The sequence below is a fragment of the Sus scrofa genome, chromosome 2, assembly GCF_000003025.6.
Source record: "Sus scrofa isolate TJ Tabasco breed Duroc chromosome 2, Sscrofa11.1, whole genome shotgun sequence".
In the NCBI taxonomy this organism is placed as follows: Eukaryota; Metazoa; Chordata; class Mammalia; order Artiodactyla; family Suidae; genus Sus; species Sus scrofa.
This window is the reverse complement of record NC_010444.4, coordinates 130,740,893-130,764,823: the sequence shown is the minus strand read 5'-3', so window position 1 is coordinate 130,764,823 and position 23,931 is coordinate 130,740,893. Positions and strand designations below refer to the sequence as shown.

The following is a 23,931-nucleotide window of genomic DNA, read 5'->3' as shown; positions in this document are numbered from 1 at the left end:
CCTGCTGACAAGATGACACATGCACTCTGCAAAAATCCCTGGGCTTTGAGATATGCTTATTTTGTTTGGTTGTTTTTATCTAGAGAAGAACAGGATAAAACTGTTCTCTCTCTCTCTCTCACTATGTAATACAAAGTGGGGTTTTAAGTGATGGGTTCAGAGGTAGTATCAACCACCATTTTATTAACCATATCATTTATATACATTACTAATCAATTTGAAAGCCACTTTGTTCCCATCCCCAGTTCCAGTTCCCAAGTTTCTTTTCTCCCCAGAAGCAACGACTACTTTGGATTCTTTAGTGATTCTTTCAGATTTAAACTTGTTTTATTTTTCTATGTTCTATTGATTCTTTTGCAAGGACTGCCACTGTAGACATGTTTTTATGCCTTTATTGTTTCCTATCCTTTTTAAAAATTTCACAAGAATGCTGTTACACTCCCTCTAGTATATGCTCCTATAAGACAGCAAACTTGATAAATGTTGTGTGTGCTTTGACTGCCTTATGAACTGCCATCTCCTCCCTACCCCGACTCCCATCTCTCTCCCTCTTCTTGGTCCTACACAACAATACTGAAATGAGGCCAATTTATAACCTTACAGTGGCCTCTAAGTGTTCAAGTGGAAGGAGGAGTCACATGTCTCTCACTTTAAATGTAGAGCTAGAAAGGATTAATCCTAGTGAGGAAGACCCATGGAAAGCTGAGGCAGGTTAAAAGCTTGGCCTCTTGCGCCAAATACTTAGCCAAGTTGTGACTGCAAAGGAAAGTTTTCAAAGGAAATTAGAAGTGAATACATGAATGACAAGCAAGTGAAACAGCCTTGATGCTGATCTGGAGGAAGTTTTAGTGTTCTGCCTGGATGATCAAACCAGCCATAACATTCCCTTAAGCTAAAGCCTAATCCAGAGCAAGGCCCTAACTCTCTTTATTCTATGAAGGCTGAGAGAGGTGAGGAAGATTCAGAATAAAAGTTTGAGGTTAGCAGATGTTGGTGCATGAGGTTTAAGGAAAATAAAAGAAGCTGTTTCGATAACACCAAAGTGCAAGATGAAGCTGCAGGTGCTGATGTAGAAGCTGCAGCAAGTGATTCAGAAAATCTAGCTAAGATGAGGAATGCAGGTGGCTACATGGCCACACTACACAGAAGATCTTCATTATAGACAAAACAGCTTTCTATTTGAAGAAGATGTCATCTAGGACTTTGATAGCTTGAGCGAAGTCAGTGCTTGACTTCAAAGTTTCAAAGGAAAGGCTGATTCTCTTGATGGGGCTAATGCAGCTACCAACTTTAAGTTGAAGCCAGTGCTCATTTACCATTCTGAAAATCCTAAGGTCCTTAAGAATTATGCTAAATCTACCTTATGGGTACTCTAGAAATGGAACAGCAAAGCCTGGGTAGAAGCACATCTGTTTACAAAATTTTTTATTGTTTACTGAATATTTTAAGCCCACTTTTGTTTTTTTGGCTTTTTAGGGCCGTACCTGCAGCACATGGAGGTTCCCAGGCTAGGGGTCTAATTGGAGCTACAGCTGCCAGCCTATGCCACAGCCACAGCCATGCCAGATCCGAGCTGTGTCTGCAAGCTACACCACAGCTCATGGCAACTCTGGATCCTTAACCCACTGAGTGAGGCCAAGGATCGAACCTGCAACCTCATGGTTCCTAGTCGGATTCATTTCTGCTGCACCACCATGGAAACGCCTTTTAAAGCCCACTCTTGAGGCCTACTTCTCAGAAAAAAGACTCCCTTCAAAATGTTAGTGCTCATAGACCATGTACCTAGCCACAGAAAAGCTCTGATGGAGATATGCAGTGAGATTAATGTTTTACTCCTGTTAATACAATATCCATTCTGCAACCCATGAAACAAGGAGTCATTTTGACTTGGAAATCTTACTAAGAAATACATTTCATGATTCTATAGCTGCTGTAAGTAGTTATTCTTCTGATGGATCTGGGCAAAGTCAATTGAAAACCTTCTGGAAACGGTTCAACTTTCTAAATGCCATTAAGAATATTCATGATTCATGGGAAGAGGTCAAAATATCAACATTAGCAGGAGTTTGAAATAGGTAAATTCCAACCCTCATGAATGACTTAGACGGGTTCAAGATTTAGGCGGAGGAAGTATGGTAAATGTAGTGAAAACAGCAAGAGAATAAGAAGCGGAGCCTGGAAATGTCATTGAATTGCTTAATGTCATGATAAAACTTTAAGAGATGAAGAGTTGCTTCTTACGGATGTGCAAAGAAAGTGGTTTCTTGTGATGGAATCCCTGACGGTGAATATGCTGTGAAGATTGTTGAAAAGACACCAAAGATTTAGAGTATTTCTTGAACTTAGTTGATAAACCAGCAGCAAGGTTTGAGAAGACTGACTCCAATTCTGAGACAAGTTCTACAGTGGGTAAAGTGCTATCAAACAGCATTGGCTACTATGGAGAAATCATTTGTAGAAGAAAGAGGCAATTATTGTGGCAAGCGTCTTATTTTAAGACAATAACCACATCTACCCCAACCTTTGGTAATGTCCTCTTTGATCAGTCAGCAGCCGTCAACATTAAGGCAAGACCCTCAATCAGCAGAAAGATTATGACTCGCTGAATCTCAGATGATGGTTAGCATTTTTTAGCAATAAAGTCTTTTTAAATTAAGGTATCTACATTGTTTTTTAGGACATAATGCTGTCACACCCTTAATAGACTACAGCATATGTCAATATAACTTTTATATGCACTGGGAAACCAAAACGTTCACGTGACTCACTTTTTTAGGATATTCACTGTGGTCTGGAACCAAACCCACAGTATCTCTGAGGTATGTCTGTACTCCTAAGATGATGATGTCCTTCTGTATGGCCTCAATGCCATTGTTACGCCCAATAAATTCATATTGATACGAGAATACTATCCAACATTCAGTCCATACTCTAATTTCTCCAGTGGCTCTGAAAATACCCCTTACATGTTTTTCTTTTTAAATCCAACATCATTCCAGGGGTCATATACACTGCCCTTTTTTTATTTTTCATTTTAGGGCTTCACCCATGGCATGTGGAAGTTCCTAGGCTAGGGGTTGAATTCACGCAGCCTATGTCACAGCCACAGCAATGCTGGATCCTTAACCCACTGAGCGAGGCCAGGGATCGACCTGCAACCTCATGGTTCCTCGTCAGAGGAAGGGAGAGTCACGAAGGGAACTCCTACACTGCCTTTTGTTACTTGAATCACAAGTAGTCCCTGCCTTTTATTTTCTTTTATAATCTTCACATTTTTGAAGAATTTAGCACAGTTGTCTTGTATGTCTGAGAGTATGGGTTCATTTGACTATTTTCTCTCTTGATTAGGTTAAACCCTTTGGAGCAGACGACTGTACAGATGACGTTTTCTGCCTCTTATCAGGAGGTACATGATAACACATTGTCCTCTTACTCATGATGCTAGGCTGGATCACTTGGCCAGGGTGGTGTTTTCCAGATAGCACCATTGTAAATGTCACTTTTCCCCATTTGTAATTAATAAGTAATCTGCAGGGGCTCCTGTCCTTTAGTTTTTTAATTGCAGCACACTATGTGCATAAGAGTACGCATATCTTTACTGGGTTGCTCCAGGAAGTTTCACAAACTGAATGCATCTGTGTGACTCATCAGCCACCAGCTTCAGAGAGAAGATTTACCCTGCCCTTCAGAAGCTCCCCTCACACCCTCTTTCAGACACTTTCTAGGTAACTGCTATTTGAACCTCTAACATCATCCGTTGGTTTTGCCTGATTTTACACTGTGACTAACCATAATTACACAGAATGTACCTTTTCGTGCCTGTCTTCTTTCACTCAACTTATGTTTGTAAGCCTTATGTGCATCACTCTATGGTAGCTTAATTTTGTTCATTCTTATTGCTGTTTGATATTCTATTGTGTGAATGCATAAAAGATGTATCTATTCTCCTTTTATGGGTTTTTGGGTAGTTTACAGCAGAGATAAGTAGAGTGTCTGTGACCAGTCTAGTACATTTCTTCTGGTTACATACAAATTTATGTTGGAAGTATTCCATCAGAATAGAATAGCTGTGTCACAAGGTGTGCCCAAGTTCAGTTTTCAGATTCCTTGTGTTAATTTACCTGCCCACCTAGGTGTTCTAGCTGCTCCTTATCCTCGTCAACACTTGTTATTATGAATGCCTTCCATGTTAGCCATTCTGGGGAGTATATCGTGGAGCCCTCCCTCACTTTCGAAGCTCTCTAAATTAATCTGTTTAAAAAATTTTTAGGAGTTCCCATAGCGGCTCAGTAGGAACAAATCCGACTAGTATCCATGAGAATGTGGGTTTGATCCCCAGCCTCACTCAGTGGGTTAAGGATCTGGCGTTGCCATGAGCTGTGGTGCAGGTCTCAGATGTGGCTCAGACCTGATGTGGCTGTGGCTGTGGCCAGCAGCTGTAGCTCTGATTAGACCCCTAGCCTGGGAACTTCCATAAGCTGCAGGTGTGGCTCTAAAAAGACTAAATGAATTAATTAAATACATTTAAAAATAGTAAACACTAAATTATGTTTGCCAAAATCTGTTACCTATTTTTTTTTTATTCACCATTTATTTTTTGTATCCAGCTACACTGCTCTTGGTTCAATTTCCTGCTTAATGAAGAATATTAGATGTTCTTTCCAGGGAAAAATAGTACAATATTTTCTGACTCCATTTATCTAATTATGTTATTTCACTTTTACTTGAGTGATGGTTTTGTATGGAATTTGGCAGTGATAATTTTCTCTCAACCTCATACAAATTTTTTCCCATTGTCTTCTGACAGTCATCATTGTTGATTAGCAGTCTGTCATCAATTTCTTTCAGACTTTGTCAGGTACTTACCTTTTCTTTCGGTGGCCTTCAAGGTTTTCTCTGTTTTTTGACATTGATTTGTCAAAAGGTCATATTATTACCTTTTGACATTTTACTATGATGTATCTATATGTGAACTTATTTTCATATTTTCTGCTGGAAACGATGAAATTCTTCAACTCGGAGACGTATATGTTTCTTTTTTTGGGGGGGGGGTTGCTTAGGGCCACACCTGAGGCATATGGAGGGTCCTAGGTTAGGGGTTGGAAATGGAGCTACAGTTGCCAGTCTACACCACAGCCACAGCAAAGCCAGATCCGAGCTATGTCTGTGACGCACACCACAGCTCACGGCAACACTGGATCCTTAACCCACTGAGCGAGGCCAGGGATCGAACCTGCATCCTTCTGGATACTAGTCAGATTTGTTTCCATTGAGCCACAATGGGAACTCCTGTATATGTTTCTTATGTGCTAGAATATATACATTCATTTGTACTTTGAATATTTATTCTCTATTCTTTCTAGAAGTTATTAGCCCTTTTCATTCTTTTTTTGGTATATCTTAAATTCTCTCATATTTTGTATTTATTTACCCCTCTGTGCAGGACTCCATGTGATCTTAGATTTCTTTTCTAATTCACTTCTTCTATGTTAGTCATTATTAAATTTGTCCTTTTGCAATTTTTAAAAGTTTTGTTGGAGTGTAGTTGACTTACAATGTTGTGTTTGTTTCAGGTGGATAGCAGAGTGAATCAGTTATATATATATATATATATATATATATATATAAATATATATACACACACACACATATATCTGTTATTTTTCAGAGTCTTTTCCCATATAAATTATTATAGAATATGGAATCGAGTTCCCTGTACTGTACAATAGATCCTTGTGACTTACCTATTTTATTTCTGGTGGTGGGTATATGTTAATTCCAAACTCCCGATTTATCCCTCCCCCTCAGCATTTCCCCTTTGGTAACCATAAGTTTGATTTTGAAATTGGTGAGTGTGTTTCTGTTTTGTACTAAGTTCTTTTGTATCATTTTTATTAGAGTCCACATGTAAGTGATAATCATATGATATTTGTCTTTCTTCACTTAGTATGAGAATCTCTAGCTCCAGCCATGTTGCTGCAAATGGCCATTATTTTGTTCCTTTTTTTACAGCTGAGTAGCATTCCATTGTGTATATATACAACATCTTCTTATCCAGTCATCTCTCCATGGGCATTTTGGTTGCCACCATGCCTTGGGTGTTGTAAATAGAGCTGCAATGTATATTGAGATGCATGTACCTTTTCGCATTATTAGTATATTTTTCATTACTAGAATTTCTGTTAGGTAATTTTTCTAATCTTCCTGTTCTTCTACATACCACCTTGCCTTTTGTCTTATGGTTTTCTTCCTTTAAAAAAAAATGTAAATAATTTGAAATCCCTTTAAAGTTCCTTCATTATCTCCATTTCCAGTGTACTATGCAAATCCTTTATTTGTTCGTCAACTCAGAGAGGTTGTCATTTTTTTTTTTTTATTGTAAACACTTCTTTCTTGGGATTCATCTCTGTGGCAGTCCTATTTGCACTAATGTTTGGAAAATTTTTTGTGTTAATTTCTCAGCTTGGGGATATAGAGCCTTGTGTATCATGTGAAATCAGACCTCTATCCTTTAGGAGAGCAGGATTAAGTTTTCAGTTCCTTGTGGTTGATTATGTTTCAACATACAGCTGTAGGTAGATAACAAACTTCCTCCTAGTTATTCCCGAAATTTTTTGTTTCCATTTCATTTGCGGAACAGTCTTTCCTGGCTGTTAGCTTTTTGCATGAAGGTTAGTTCTAACTTTCTGCTCCTAGGGTGCCATAGTCTAGTTTCCCTTCGGCAGGTAATCCAAATCACCAGCCATTAATCAATAATTTCTCCCTAATTTCTCTAGAGCCTCTTGGTATCAGCCTGAACTCAGCATTTTCACTTTGAGTGCTCTGCCTGTCTGACATTTGAGGATTTCTTTTTTTTTTTTTTCCTTTTTTCTTTTAATTTCAATCTGTGCTGTGTATTTAAAGTTTTTTATGGGGTTGGGAGATTGCTGTAACTCAACATTTCAACATCTTCACAGTGTCTTGGCAAATTTCCTGCATCCAGTATATCTTTTTAAAGGCCCAAAACCCTGGGTCACTGTTATTAGCAGGATACTTATTTGCCCAAAATCTGCTAAGGGAGTTAATCCTAAAATGAACAGAATAAGTTTCTACATATAATGCCCATTTTTACTAATTCAGTATCAGTTTTTAATGAAAATAAATCATTAGAAATATAAAAAATTTGAAGTTTGACAGCCTCCCTGATAGATGAATACCAGGTTTCTATCACAATGCCATAATATTTGAAATTCTACTGTTAGGAATTACTTTTATGTAGTTATTATTTTATTTCTGAGACTCTTAAAAATAAGTGTGTAATAATCAGTAATTAAGACTTCAGTAAATCATTTCCTTTTTGGTATTCTCTGATTTCTAATAACAACTATATGAAAAAACTCACGCACACCATATGAATGTTAATTTTGATGGGACTAAAGTTACATGAGAAAGCTCAGGCTATAAAAATGCCCCACATGCAAAGTTGTTTGCTAATTCTATAATTGGAGAGATATATGTATACATACACGTATATGTGTGAGTATATACACAAAATTTTAAAGATTTCAAAGCATAATTTATTTTTATGTAATTACAGATTTGATTTAAATTCATTTCTTTTTTTTTACTGCAGTTATTCTAGATGCTTATAAACTTTAACAATACAGTATTTCTTAATTTTTGACAGCATAGGAAATACAGAAACTTTGAGGTAGAAGAAATATTTGACGTTTTAGGAGAAAACACTTTATTTTGCTCTTAGGATTTACACCTTTTAAACTGCAGATTTAGAAAGTCTCTAGTGCTTTTATAAAGTAATCATGAACTATGGCTTGTACAGATTTAGAAGTGGCATCCCTCAGAATTAACTGTAAACAACTCACTAGCCCTGGAGCTTTTGCCTCTGTGCCAAACTTGCTAGGTAAGTTTACTGAAAACAGTGGATTAGCAGATACTCAATTATGATTTCCATGAGTCACCATGTTCTTAAACTATCATTTAACATTCTGTATTTAGATAACTTTTTAAAATTAAAGTGTAGTTGATTTGCTGTGTTGTATCAATTTCTGCTGTACAGCATAGTGACCCAGGCTTACATATATACATATTCTTTTTTTCATACTATCTTCCATCATATTTTATCACAAGTGATTGGGTGTAGTTCCCTGTGTTGCACCCTACGACCTCATTGCTTATCCATTCTAAGTGTACTAGTTTGCATCTTCCAATCCCAGACTGACCAACCCTTCCATTTCCTCCCTATCCTCCTTGGCAACCACAAGTTTATTCTCTGTCTCCATGAGTCTGTTTCTGTTTTGTAGACATTAATTCATGCCATATTTCAGATTCACATGTATGTGATATCATATGGTATTTGTCATTCTCTTTCTGATTTAACTTCACTTAGTACAAGATCTCTAGCTGCATCCATGTTGCTGCAAATGGCAGTATTTCCTTCTTTTTATGGCTGAGTAGTATTCCACTTTATATATATATCTATACATATATATATATATATGTATATATATATATATCACATCTTCTTAATCCATTCCTCTGTTGATGGACATTTAGGTTGTTTCCATATCTTGGCTATTGTAAATAGTGCTGCTATGAACATAAGGGTGCATGTATCTTTTTGAATTATAGTTTTGTCTGGATATATGCCCAGAACTGGGATTGTTGGATCATAGGGTAGTTCTATATTGATTTTTCTGAGGAAACGCCATACTGTTTTCCATAGTGATGGTACAAATTTACATTCCCATCAATGGTGTATGTGTGTGGGAGGGGGGACTCCCTTTTCTCCACACCCTCTGCAGCATTTTTTATTTGTAGACTTGTTTTTAGGTAACTTTACGTTTTTACTTTTCCATACGGAATTTTTATAGGTTATTTGTAGACTGCAGAGTCATAGGAGTAGGAGGAAACAATGCCCATTTCTTTTTGCCTTCCAAATTTTAGATCTTTTCTTAGCCCCCGGCCATGAATTTGAGGCAAGCAGGGTGTCATGAGCAAAATTGTATCCCTCTCCCAAATTCAGGTATTGAAGTCTTAATCCTCAGTATCTCAGAATGTAACCATATTATATTTGGAGATAAGGTCTTTAAAGAGGTAATTAAACCAAAATAAGATGTTTAAAGTGGCCCTGTCCAATCTGACTAGTGTCCTTAGAAGAATAACATGGTCACATAAAAAGGAAGGGCCATGTGAGGACAAGAAGGTGGCCGTCTTCAAGCCAGGAAGAACGGTCTCAGGAGAAAGCAACCCTGCCAACACCTTGATCTTGGACTCTCACCTCCAGAACTCTGGTGGTTGTCTCAGCCACCTAATCTATATTATTTTGTTATGGCAGCCTCAGCAAAGTAATACACCGAGTAATCACTCCTTTTCCTCAGTCGCCCCAATAATTAATGGAAAACCCTGCCAGATTTCGCTTTCTTTACTAGCCTTAGAGGCCTGGTCAAGATGAGAGTGTATCCATCAAAATCTTGACAAAAAGTAACCCAGACAAAACATACACACACATAAGCACACTAGAAGAAATCTTTGTTTTCCAGAGTCTGCAAAGCACTCTGAGTCTTTTGCATGTGAGCATTTTTTTTCCGTTTTTGTTTCTTTGCTGCATAGAATGTATTACAGTCTGTCATTGTATACTGTTTTAAAGGCTATTTGAGTCTGAGACATAAATTTGGAATGAATCCAAGGTAGGTAAGAAACAGGAGTTCATATTTTATTTTCCATTCTACTTCACAATGCAAATTTTCATTTCATTTTTTTCAGGAAAATGGATAATTTATTGCAAGAAAAAAGCACTACATTTTTTTTCCCCTCCATGACTCTTGTTAAACCACCAGTATCCCATTCTCACTTGTCAAAGATCCTTGTCTATGCCTATGTCACGGTGATACTGTTGTGGGGGTACAGTTGGGGAAACAATACTGCAATTGTATTTAAGTGTATTTAATGCCTCTATAAATCAACAAAGACACAAAACTCTGATTCTGAAAATTACCAATCTGAGAAGTAAACTAACCTTTAAAAAATGAATAATAAAAACCCAGTAAAAATATTGTATTTCTTCACGCATTGAATTTTTATTGCAAATATTTTATGAAATTAGAAACTTTTTCTTTTTGGATTTTAGAACACAGTGTTAGCTTTTATTTGCCCAGCTCCTCCTATAGCAATTTCTCTTCTTCTTGCCATCTTTTCTCTTTGGTTTCCAGCAATGATGTTAAAAATAAACAAACTTCTTAGAAATTATAGTGCTGTCACAGATATTTGAAGGACGAAGGTGGGAGGTAATTTGTATTTTCTTCTTTGCATATCCCAGAAAATGCCTAAAGAGTTAACTACCACAAAACAATCATGAATTTTTTTTTCAGGACTGCACTTGCAGCATGTGGAAGTACTCAGGCAAGGGGTCGAATTCTTGCTGCAGCTGCCGGCTTACGCCACAGCCACAGCAACACAGGATCTGAGCCACGTCTGTGCCCTACATGGCAGTGCCAGATCCTTAACCTACTGAGTGAGGCCAGGGATTGAACCTGCAATCCTCATGGATACTAGTCAGGTTTGTTATCACCGAGCCCATTTTGTTTATTTGACTTGCACTTAAAAGCGTTTCCAAGCTTGTTCTCATTTTTCACTTCAGATCTGCAGTTTCAACTTGCTTCTGACCGAGTGTACTTTTCATGTCTTGTAGACAAATCAAAGGCAGTGTTTTCAAAATCAAATTAATTCTCTTTCCCCCACCTGCTCCTCAGCAGCTTCCCTCCCTTCAGGAGTGGCACCACCTTCCACTCCTTTACCCATGTTCTTTGACCTGACCAGGTTCTCCCCCCATCCCCTGTGCACATCTCCAGTTCTCACAGTCTACTTTCTTTTTCCATCTGTTTTCTCTGTCCAGGGGAAGCCATCACTTCCCAGGTTACTGCACTAGGATTCCTTGTTGCATCTCCTCCAGTTCACTTTCCACATTGCCCCCGGTTTGACCTTTCATAACCTCAATCCAGTTATGTCTACAACCATTCAGTGGTGATCACCTGCTCTTTAGAGTTATTTCTGGACCCCTTTTTGAAGAAATGAACATTATACCCCTCTGCTTGATATTGTCTCACCTGCACTCCTCTGCACACTTTGTGTCTCATTTTATATGCCTTTTTCTGGGAAACCCCCTCACCTGCTCTCAGTCTCATTAAGGACCCTTCTTGGCTACTGTCCAAACGGTGTGTGTTTATCCTGTCTTAGCGCTTGCCATACTACATTGCAAATGCCTTTCAAGTTGATTATGTCATCCACTAGCTTGAGGTGCCAGAAGACAGAGGCTATCTTTTTTTTTTTTTTTTTTTTTTTTTTTAAGGGCTGCACCTGCAGCATATGGAAGTTCCCAGGCTATGGGCTGCATCAGAGCTGCCTCTGCCACCCTACACCTTAGCCATAGCAACACCAAATCTGAGCCTCTTCTGTGACCTGTGCCGCAGCTTGTGGCAATGCCAGATCCTTAACTCCCTGAGTGGGGCCAGGGATCGAACCTGCAACCTCATGGATACTAGTTGGGTTCATTACCACTGAGCCACAACAGGCACTCCTATAGAGGCAATCTTTATGTTGTTTACTGTGGTGTGTGCACAGAACCTGGCACATAATAGATGATGAATAAGTATTAAATGAACAGATACAAAGTAATTGGAAAATTCACACTATTTCTGATGAACTACTTATTTTACCATTTTCTTCGAATGTTTTAGAAATATAACAAATCATTCAAATGTGCTTGAAAAAATCCAGATATTACCTTGAGTGAACCTTTATCTTATTCCTCATACAACTCTCAAGGACAGTGTGATGACAGGGAAGGAAAGTTAAATGGTTCTGATTCCAAATGGATCAAAACACTGACGCGTTAGTCCATTCCTGTTACTTAATAGTAGAGCAAATAACTAAATGCCACGAGTCACCGCTCTTCCCATGCATAACATACTCTTCCCAATGGTTTCTAATTATTCAAGAAAAGTCTAGCCTTTTTTCCCAGAGTCCCTGCATAGAAAGTGAAGGATACTTTAAATTTCTTTTGAAAATTGAATAGAGCTTTAAAAAATGAATTGATGAGTCAAGCCTGCAAATTCTTTGGTAATGAATGAGTGGGAAATCGCTGACCTTGGTCAAGAATTTTACATAGTGAGAGTCCAGGTATATGTATGCCTCTTGTCTTCTTACCCAGGAACTGCTGGAATTCCTCCAAAGGAATAGAAAGTTACTCTCTGACAAATCAAGTTGGAGGCAAGAGTTTCTTTACTGTTTTGACATTTATATGTTGGTCCAGTATTTCAATACATCCTTGTACATTGCACAGCTGTGTCCGGGACAGAGAAAACTTGCCAGGCTTATTGACAGACAGTCAGCTGCACAAGGTGTTCTGCTGACCGTACCTAAAGTTTTACACTGATTAAATATTTAAGAACCAGTAGGTTCCATATTGAAAGACAATAAACCATGCCTGTCTAAATCAAAAAGTTTTAAAATGTCAGACATCTCGAAGACTTTGGGCTAATCATTCACCATTAGGATGAGAAAAATAAACTGATTTTCTAAACTGAAACTGAGCTTTCCTCTGCTGCCATCAAGAAGATCTGAAGTGGAAGGAACTCTAGGACAACATTCTTGTCCTTGCAGGCTTTATTCCCAAAGGACACAAAAAACAGATGCTAGAAGAAAGCGCTAAAAACTACCTTTGAAGTTTGCTATCAGGATCCAAGGTCTTTGCTGCCCAAATGGGTGTTTGGTGCTAGCAGAAAAACTTGTACTCCTTAGACTCTTTCTAGAAGAAATGAAAGAACAACTCAACTTTTCAGAAAAACACTCTGCACTTTGGGAATTTTCATGACTTACTTTGTGAAGCCTGCCCAGCCCTCGACCTATCTTGCTTCTTCCATTGCCAACATCTTGAAACATGGGCCTTGGAGAGGCTGCATAGGTGACTTAGTTCATCTGCTTCACTAATAAGGTTTTGTTCAGCATTTCCATCTTATCTTAATTTAGCATTTTTAAAAAATGAATACAAATGTTATAATAGTTGATTTCAAATTATCTGTGGAACGGTAAATAATTATTAAAACTATCACCACTGCGTCATCAGGACATTGGAGGTAGAAAAAGTTGGGAGATGGTTTTTATTCTTATTCTCTAGTAAAAGGGGCTTATTTCATTACAGAATTTAATTCAAGATCACCATAAATAAAAATTCAGCAAATAGAAGAATGACCAAGTTTCAGCTACAGAATTAGAGACCCTTGTCTCTCGAAGTCCTAAATTCCAGATTTTCTTGAAGCCAGATTCTTGCTGAAGTCTTGATGTACTCTTAAAAGATAAATGGACAGCACATTTTATCTGTGTTTTGGAAAACATGCAGGTTGGATACAGGGCCGCCCAAAGGAGATAAGGATTTTGTCACTCATTGAGTTTCATCCATGCTAAAATGGTTTCTTTGGCAATCCGGTGATGTCTTCGGTAAAAAAAAAGTTCATGTTTTCTGACTTAAACACATTTCAGAGTATGTTGTGATTTAAAGCAGTGATTCTTTCACTTCAAAAAAAAGAAAAAAAAGAAAAAAAGAAAAAGAAAATTATGTCCCACTTCGGTGAAGGAGGGTGGAAAGAAGTCAAAAATTCTAATCTGTCTATTTCATCTGAAAATTCTAATCTGTCTTTTCATCTGAAAGAATGGACCTGCTGTATAGCACAGGGAACTCTACCCAATTTTCTGTCATAAACTATGTGGAAAAAGAATCTGAAAAAAGAATGGATGTGTGTATCTGTATAACAGAATCACTTTGATGTACAGCAGAAATTATCACAACATTGTAAATCAACTACACTTAAATACAACTTAAAAAAAACCCTCAGTGATAATGAAGAAGAAAATATCAATTTGTTGTTTGAGCTTATACATGTGCTATAAATCAATGTCCTTAAAATAATACATTTATTTTATGACCCTTGTCTTGATAGTGTGTTGCAACTCAATCTGCACAAATTCAATTAATACACCTACCAAAAAGGTGTATGTAATTAGCCATTTGGTGGAGGTGGGTTGACGTGGTTGTGTGTGGGTCATATACCTCTTCTTTACCATTAGTGACATGGATGATTCCTATTTAAATAACTAGTTATTTGAAAGATATAAGCTAAAACATCAGTAATGCAAATATTCATTATCAAATAATAGCCAAATAGTCTTCAACTGTATGATCCTCAATAACCAGAAAGTTCTCAGGAAATTATAGTAAAAATGGCAAAGCTAAACTAACATTAACTTACAATTACAAAGCAAAAAAAAAAAAAAAAAGCAACAATTGAGAACCAAAAATTGACCATAAAGTTGTCAAAGCATACTACAGGTTGTTTACATGTGTACCAGTAGCTTTCCAGCATTGCCAGCATTGTCTCACACTGCTTATAAAATACCTTCTTCCTTAAATTCTAGCAACATGCTAAATTTAGGTTATGAAACCTTAAATGCTAGTAATTCATAATGACATTTAACTAGTAGAAAATCTTGAGTTCTTCCTAAGAGTGATTTGGGAAGAAATATGAAATTGTACATCTTTTGGCATATGGAACTGTATATCTTTGGCAGTAAATAGAAGAAGGATTTGTATTTCTGGATCGGTTAAAGGCCATCAGAAGGCCCTGCCAGAAGACCCTGGGGGCCAGTCCTTCGCAAACCCAGGTGTAACAAACAGGACAGCTGTAGCCTCCTGGGCTGTGGATTGAAGGGCACTGATGAGAGCTGGAAGCCTGTCCAATGGAGCATATCTGGTCCTCCTGTAAGGACTGGGATGCTGCCGAGCTGTTGCAGTCTCTCATGGTCTTTGAACCTGGCGACCTCCAAGGCTCCTGCTGACCCTGGGAGTCACCATTTATGACTGATGAGGAGATGACTGCACATGTTTCTGCTCAGAGTTTTGTTAGCTTTACACTTTATTGCAAAGCAGTACTTTTTATGTTATGGAGAGAGATAGCACAAATAGGACCTGCAGGCTTTTGGGCTGTGTCTCTGAACTTTGCTCTGATGCCACTGTGTGTAACTTGTTTTCATAGCCGTTGTAAAGTGGGAATGAGTTTTAATAGATAAAATAGAAGTAAGTGCTATTAGCCATCCCTTTCCCAGTGACTATCCATTCCTAGTCCTTCACATTGACTCTTCAGGCAAACACTTAATGAAGGTCTTTTAGTTTTATAAGAGCTCTAAAATCTGGTCCAAGATTCCTGTCAAGATAACCCAGATTATCATAAAGATCAGCTCATGTGCTTGCAAAGGACCAGACTTGTCCTCTCCCATATTAAAGCCTTTTAATAAAAAGTTTCATTGTTTCTTTTGAAACAGGTATGTTTGAGTTCAAAGATTTGGTACCAATCCAACCCCATTTATCTTATAGGTGGTGAAAAAAGACACTGCTTCATAAGGAGCTGTGTGACTTCCTGAACACTGTCTTTTCCAAGAAGGAGTGACCCTAACTTCAGGACAGCAGCTCCCAAGGGGCAGGTGGACAGAAGGTGGGTGAGTTATGTGGTAGCCCCACATTTTGTTCTGTAGAACACACAGAGCTCCTTTCTCCACGAATCACAGCTGATTCTTTAATGCAGACTCTGATTTCATGTGGATCCACCTAAAACAATGTTGAAATTAATGCTCTCCCAAATCTAGGCAACTGCATTTTCTGTTTCTTTGAGTCTGTGAAATTCCATGAGAAAAGCACTCGGAAAGGGTTCCATTCAGGGAAAAACTGGGGGAGTTTTGGAAAGACTCAAACAAAACCTGTTTACTATCTATGAACCCCCAATGAGGAAAACATTAAGAATGGGAGTTTGGAAATGAAGTTTTTCCACATTATTTCACAGGTCCTGCTTCCTTGCTGAATGTTGCTTGTTTGCTTTTATAAATACTGTTTTTTCCAGCTGGCATGCTTAAACAGGATCCATTCAAATAAATGTCATGGGACATTGAGCAATTCCAGTCCCTTTCTCAATCAAAACTAAGAGTTATATCATTCGCTCTATCCTTCCCTTTTGAGTGGCTAGAAAGTAAGTGGTTGATATTAATGTTTCAAAGAAAACTACAGCTGCTAAGTTTTTTCTCCCAGGGAAACACAGCTTTCAGCCTTGGTCCTATCCCAAAATATAGTCTCTTTTAGGTGTTACTGATATTTCTCAAAGAGTCAGGGGTGGTGGGTAGAAGTCTTAAGTCTTCCGTTGGTTTGCTCTCATTTCTTTCCTGAGTATGCTCATGGTTAGGAATATAACCATGGTTAGTGTTGGGTGGACATGCACACTGATCCTTGTTGGCCTGGTATTCTGGGTGGGGTGAGGACTAAGGCTTTTGGAAATGCCTAGGATTTCTATCAGCAAAGGATAAGTTGTCTAGTTGGCAATTAAAGGCCAAATCAATAATGATTCTTTTGTGTGGGCATAGTTGGAACAGAAAGCCTTTCACCAATTTTAATAAAAACTCTGAAACATGATTGTAGAGGAGTATTGGGGAAAATCCTATGACCTTCTTGGAACATATAAGAAGGATTCTCAGGGTGACCCCAGAGATCAGAGATGAATGGGTATTTGGGGCTGGCCCTTTCCAAAGAAAGCATCGTGTTCTCATTGGCTGTTTCAGAAGTAAGGCAGAGACCTCAGAAAGGCTTGACAATAGGATTTATTGGTAATGATGGGGGAAGGTTGGTCCAGAACAACTTTATAGCCTTTAACCCAAGTGGTAAAGAGAGGCTAGTTCACTAGTAAAATAATCTCCACTCAGGGAAATTGAACTGAGAAAATGAGTAGAGAGGAAAAGAATATATTTAATATTTAAGAACATATTAAATTGTGAATTCTAACAAGGTGACATAACGGAGACGTTTTGACTATCCCAAGGGTGTGTGGGTCAACCTTGCGTGAACTCAGTAATGGAAAATAGAAAGCCTCCTGCTGACCAAAGACCTGGGCAGATGGTAAAGGAAAGAGGTGTGGTTGCAAACAGCCCCAGGCTTTGTCAACATTAACTGTACTCATAGACTTGAGAAGGCGGACTTTCCGCATACAAAGTGTGGGAGAAACACCTGTATTGTCGGATTACTTTCTGCACTAATGCTGTCAGTAACTGCTCAGAGCACTTGTACAAAACATCCCAGTGCCCTCATGGACATCTTCAGGGGAGGGGCAGGTTTGCCTGCGTGACTCTTTCTCAATGAAGAGCTGATAGGCAAGGTATTTCAATGGGTTGGAGCACTGAGGTTTACTAGTTCCTCTTCTCTATGGAAATCTTGCCTTGAGGCTTGACGCTGAGGTTGGTACCCAGGCTGCAACACAGACATAGTCTAACATGGAAGCTGGGTGTCACCCACTGTGCCTCCAGGGCCCTGAGGGACCGACATCGTGGCAGCACTGTGAGGGCCATCTTATCTGTGGTGCTTCCAAAGTCTTCATCTGCAGAGACCAGTGCTCTGAAACCAAGCAGGTGCACTCTGCCTTTCCTAGAGCCTCTGGTGGAATGTCCTTTCCCCAACATTCCCAGAACTCCCTCCATCCCATTTTTGTTTTGATATTATCTTACCAATGAGACCTGTCCCTGCCACTCTGTATAAAATAATACCCCCTTCCTAAGGTCTAACCAGTGTCTATACTCTATTTTTCTCTTCAGCTTTTTTGTACCCTCTGATACTTGGTATTTACTAGTTTTTTTGCTGGTCTTTTTTGCCCCACTAGAATGTAAGCTCTCTGATGGCAGGGATTTTGTTTATTTTGTTAACTGCTATTTCTCACCATACGCATCCTGTAAATATTTGGGAAATAAATAAATGAGGTCTTAAGCAGTGCTTTTAACTCTGATCTCTCTCAGCTTCCTCAGACCATAGGCGTTTTGGGCATCAAGGGGAAGGAAAGACGGAAAGGGTTTTGTTGCAAAGGATGTAACTTGAATGTGGCCAGAGTCCCAAGGTTAAACAATGTATCCAAGGAGCAAAGTGAAAGCCCTTCTCTCTGAGAAGGGCAAGCAGTTTTCTGTGTTTCTTGATTAGGTGATACTAGGTGATAAGGCAGGGTCCTACCAAGCCCAGAATGTTGTCCCTGGAATGCCAAATTTTTTGTTCATAGAGGAAAAGAATCAGGACAGTTGATTCAAATGTGGCCATGGACAATGCCAGAGTCCAATAGTTAATTGACTTGTCTCTAGATTTTAATTTATTTAAATCTTCCCTTTACTGTCCTTTGGTTTACATTTTGAAACCAAGTAGCTAGTAGAGTTTGGGAAATATTTATAGTTATTTTAAAGTTGATAGAAATTGACAGAACACTGTAAACCAACTATAATGGAAAAAATAAAAATCATTAAAAAATACATAAATAAAATAAAATTGTGTTGTAGTATGGTTTGTAATTGACTAGATTTTGTGTTAGCCTTCTGTTCCATGGTTTCTGGTACCGTCTTGTACCTGAAGTCTTTTCTGGTGGTTACAGTCATGCTGCCATGGAGGAAACAGTCACCCATTAGGATAGGATCTTCAAACATCAGTGGGCTTAAGGACTACCTGAGGATGTACTTGATCACCCAAGTTCCCTTCTTCTCTGTCACTCTTAATTCCAGATGCCAGAGACAGTAGGCTGTGAGCTGGGCCTTAGGACTTCCTGCAGGATACCTGGATAAATTCTTAGCTTCAACATTGGCCAAAATGGAGATAAACCCATAAAGTCCATGAAAACCTGGTTGCCCAACTCCATGTTAAAGATCTCTAGGGAGGTTAGAAGAGCTTCATGGAATCTTTATAAAGACTAGTTCTCTAGTCTCCTGCAGAATAATCAAGAAAAGGGGCCAAGAAGACATTTTGGACTTCTTAGGAGAGAGACTGGTTGTTAGATGAGTCTCCCCATTCACCTCGAGATGCCAGGTACAAGGCACAGCACCATCCACTGTGGGCACCATGGCCTCAGTCAGTGGCATCCTGGAGCCTCTTCATGTGGGCTTATAAGAGCAGGTTGTTAAACTTTCAGGACAGTTAGGAACAGGATGATCTAACATTGGTGGCTTAAAAAGGGTCATGGTGGGTGGGGGTATTTATTTAAACACTGAAATAGGCAAACACTGTAAATGAGGGCTCCTCTCCCTCTCTCAAGAGCTGGAGGTTAAACATTCACCTTAACACTTCCAGCCCTTAATCATCACTTGACATTACAGTGAATATTTTGCTTGGATTGTGTGTGTGTGTGTGTGTGTGTGTGTGTGTGTGTGTGTGCGCGCGCGCGCGCATGCGTGTGGACATGTACACATATGTAATGTGTCTATATTATGGGGATAAAAGGATAAAAAGGATTTTTGAAAGATGTTAGCTATATGGTGGACAGAGGACATGGAAAGTACAACCAAAAAGCTAATGAGACATTTTTATGTTAAAAACATATTTAGATTAAAATAATTCTTGTTACAAATTTTACTAAAGAGTACATCATTAAAAAGATTTATTATAAAGATGATAATGATTTATTGATAGAGGGGAAAGTGATACATATAGTTGCAAAGTGCTACACAGAGATCATATTTTTGTGAAAACAAACTGAAAAAAATCTCAACTTTACAAAATGTACATGTATGTATATGTTTTTCTATGTTAGAGTATAGAAATTACATGTTATTGACATAAGGGGAGAAAAGGTAGGAAGAAAGGGAAGGCAATTTTAAAATTTATATACTTTCATATTATTGACTTTTTGGCTAAGGTTTCATTGGTTACATTTTGGACCTGCAGTGCAAGAGCTGAAAAACATGACTTTTAAAGGATGACTAAATTAGAAATATAATATGAATGAAATGTGATAAATGTACATGAAAGTTTTTGAGAGAAATAATGTTCATTCAGTTCCATACACAAAATTCACAGCATCACTCAAAATAGGAAAAAACTTCACCTAATATAAACCAGTAAGGGTGTGAAGATGATTGTAAATGAAATGCTAAGGTTAAATAAAAAAATATTAGAGGATGTGTGTGTATTTCTATGTGCTTTAAAATACTTTGTAAAAACAAAAGAGGGTAAAGCTATCCCAGTAAATGGAGACCAAGGTGCTTGAACAACTACAAACACCGTGTAGACAATAGACTATTCATTTTGTGCTGAGGAACTGCAGCCTAAATATCTTTCTGCCTATTCCAAGTAGGACACAATGACTCTCTAACCTTGGGCCAGCTGTTAAGTCTCTCTATAAATTATGGCAGTCCAAGGAGAGGGTAGTCATCTTTGTGAAAGGATCTCAGAAGCCATAATGCACTATATACATTTTAGCAATAAAGAGATCTAAAAGGAGAAATCATCAGAAAGCTTGGATTGTATGCTAATGTTCACTATTGTGTTAAACCTTTGCCAAAATGTAAGTTTCTTTCATTTCAGATCTTTGAAGTCACATTAAAGAAGTGATCCCCCCAGACTCAATAAAGAAAACATATTATCATATCACTGACTCCGTCACATCAGATAAAGGCAATCTCCCTACAACCTCAAGTATTCCTCTGGAAATAACATGGATTGTTTACTCCACCAGAGAGCCACCTGTATTGGTCTGTCAATCCTGTTTTAAAGATAATGAGTGTACAGGGACAGGAACCTAAAGCAGGGTGTGTTGACATAATTAGGTGGTAACTCCCAAAGTTCTTTTAGGGATAAGAGAGAAATAGGTATCTCTTGCTCTGTACGGAAATTCCTTTGTAGTTGGTTTCCTACTAGTTGCCTAGTTTGTGTCTTCCCTGCTGTTCAGTGGTTATTTAACTTAGGGTTCACAGAGGATCTTTACCTGGGACGTGGGCTTCAGCATTTCTGGAAAAGAGGCTCTGCAATTGATCTGAGTAGATACGTGTTAAACATTCTGCAAAACAGACTAACTCCAAGATCCATTTCAGTAGCTACCAACTTCCTGGGAAATGCCCAGCACTCCTAGATTTTCTTCTTCTACTGGGAGTCCCTAATACAGGGCACTAGGATACTGCTGCCTTTCCCCAAGAGCAAGAAAGTAAGAAGATGCCATGACCTCAGAGTCCCAGCCATGCTCGCTCAAGTCGGTTTCTGAGGAAATGTCTAGGGGCATATGTCCAGCAACAAAATACATGCCCTGTCTGCTGGGCTTTGACTTCACAGGCTTTTCCTCAAGATAACATTCAGGCTCTTTCACCTCTCCTTGCCTCTGCATGGTCTGTTGCCTCTGCATGGTCTGTTGCCTCTGCCTGGATCTCTCTCACCCCTGTTTTCATTTGGCAGTTTTGTCCCCATAATTTAATACTCAGCTCAGGTACTCTCCCCGCCTCCTCCACATATGAAGCCTTTGTTGAGCGATGCCCCTCTCCAGCCTGGGTTAGGGATGCTTTCATGAGTTTCCATAGTAATTTTGGATTGCTGCCATCATGTGGGACATGACCTATGTATGGTTAATCTCTTTATCACACCAGCAGTGGTTTTAAATTTTGATTGCATGTTAGAATGATTCAAGAGATTTTTAAATTCTTGATGCCCTCCCTATACTCCAGATGGATGAAATCAGGGTCTCTGGGGGGTGGGACCTAGGATTCAGAATTTTTTTTTTTTGTCTTTTGAAGGCCACACCTGCAACATATGGAGGTTCCCAAGCCTATGCCACAGCCACAGCAACTATGAAACCTACACCACAGCTCATGGCAACACTGGATTAAGAATTTTTTAAAGCCTCCCCAATTGATTTCAGTGGGTAGCCCAAGGCTGAGAACCACGGCATTAGATGGCACAATCCTAGAGGGTGGTGACTGGTTCTTTTGTGTACCAACTCAGTGCACAAGGCTGACTGATGCTACTATTTTGCTAAGTTAATAAATTAATACAAGTGAGAATATTTTAGACTTTAATCAAGTGATATTAAGAGTTAGCCACTCATTTTTTTCCTAGAACACAAGTGGTTCAGAGTAAAAAAAATACAAATACATTTATTAAAAATCATTAAATCCATTGGTTTTACAGCAGTTATTTAGGAGAAAGCTATTGTGTTTTATTCATACATCATATTCTGAAGATTTTTCTGTTAGCATTCTATACTATTTTTATGTACATTTTCCTAAGTAAAATGATGAACTTGAAGAATTACAGATTTGTGTGAGTGTCTCTACAGTGTTATAGTTGAGGAGATTGCACATATAAGGCTCAGGTACAATGATTCCCAAAGTGTGGTTCATAGATCGTCTGCATCCAAATGAAAAAATACATGTTTCCAGCCTCTATTCCATGCCTGCATTTAGATTCTTTGGCAAAGGAATCGAGAAAGCTATTTGTATTTTTTTCTTTTTTCTTGAAATACATCACTATTATCTAATTATAGGAAGTTTCTTCAACATAAGATGAAACTCATTGGATAGAACTCATTCCCCATCTACCACCTATCACTCACTCCCTCAGGCCAATAGCAACCAGTAATCTACTTTCTATCCCTATGGATTTGCCTACTCTGGACATTTCATATCACTGGACTTATATAATATGTGTTTTTTTGTTTTTTTTTTTTACTTAGTGTAATCTTTTAAGAAATCATTCATCTTATATCATGAATCAGTACTTCATTCCTTTTTATGACTGAATAATAAATAGTTTATTGTTTAGATATACTAATTTTTTTTTTGGTTTTGTCTTTTTTAGGGCTGCACCCATGGCATATGGAATTTCTTGGGCTAGGGGTTGATTCAGAGCTACAGCTGCCAGCCACAGCCACAGCCATAGCAAAACGGGATCTGAGCCGTGTCTGCAAATTGTACCAGAGCTCACTGCAATGCCGGATCCTCGACCCACTGAGTGAGGCCAGGGATCGAATCCTCATTCTCATGGATACTAGTCAGATTTGTTTCTGTTGCGTTACAATGGGAACCCGCTACCACATTTTTTTTTTAATCCAGTCATCAGTTGGATATTTGGCTTTTCATTTTTTGGCAGTTGTAAATGCTGCCATGAATATTTGTGTACAAGGTTTTATGTAGATAGGTTTTTGGTTCTCTCAGGTATTACCTAGGAGTATAATTGCTAGGTCATATGGTAACTCTTCTACCTGTATTTTAAACAACCTTTTCAGATAATTCTAAGACTCCCTGAGGTTGAAAACTACTTTCCTAGCATCACTATCCCATCCAAGGCACAGTACCCAAACCCCAAAACTCCTAGCAGGTGTGAAATGGTACCTGCTAATGGGTGGAAAAGAAGGACTATCATAGCATCCAGTTAATTCTGATTCATAAATAAAAAGGTAACTACGAAGTTAGTATAAATAATAATATCACATTGTTGTCTTTGACAAACGTAAATCCATATATATTAAAAGATAAGATTTAAAGAAGCAAATAGCTAGGAGTCAGTCAGTCACTACGAACTGTGGACTCCTTCTAGGCTACAGGTAAATTTATCTTGATTTATTTTTGTCTGAGACCTAAGAGCTTATGCCAGGAACCAGATTCTGGGTTGATAGGTGTGGTGGAAATATACCATTCTTTTTGCTTTCCAAGCATTTTGAGCACTTTTTCTAAACTTGAAGGTTTCCTTGTCTATGAGTCCTTACCTTCTCAAAGTAAAAGGCTGGAATTCACTTGCCACCCCCTTGCATCCTCAGTGCATGTCTAAGATCTGCTCTCCACCAGTCAAAAGCATCCATGACGGAATTCAGATCAGACGGTTTTGGGGTGTACTCCATTCACAGCAGAAACACCCTATACAGAGGCAGAGGTTCAAGAGGACATGTCCAGGGCTGGCAACACAGTGGTGGGTGATTCCACTAGGGCAGCTCTGTGTAATATCGAACATCATTCCCAGCTTCAGTTTCCGAGTCTGGTCCTCTGGCCCTCCTAGATAGTTGGGGAGTCACTCATGATCTTCATTTAATTCCTCTTCTGCTTAAACTGGTGGGAATGTATTTC

At 38.6% G+C, this 23,931-nt stretch overlaps 1 long non-coding RNA gene across 1 annotated transcript in view; it reads left to right on the top strand.

Annotated features, from left to right (window-relative positions):
- The window catches only part of LOC106509551, a 133,843-nt gene extending 111,268 nt beyond the window's left edge, over positions 1-22,575 (top strand). Inside the window, exon 3 of the long non-coding RNA XR_002341884.1 lies at positions 15,422-22,575. This is a non-coding gene — a long non-coding RNA (uncharacterized LOC106509551). The remainder of the gene's footprint in view (positions 1-15,421) is intronic.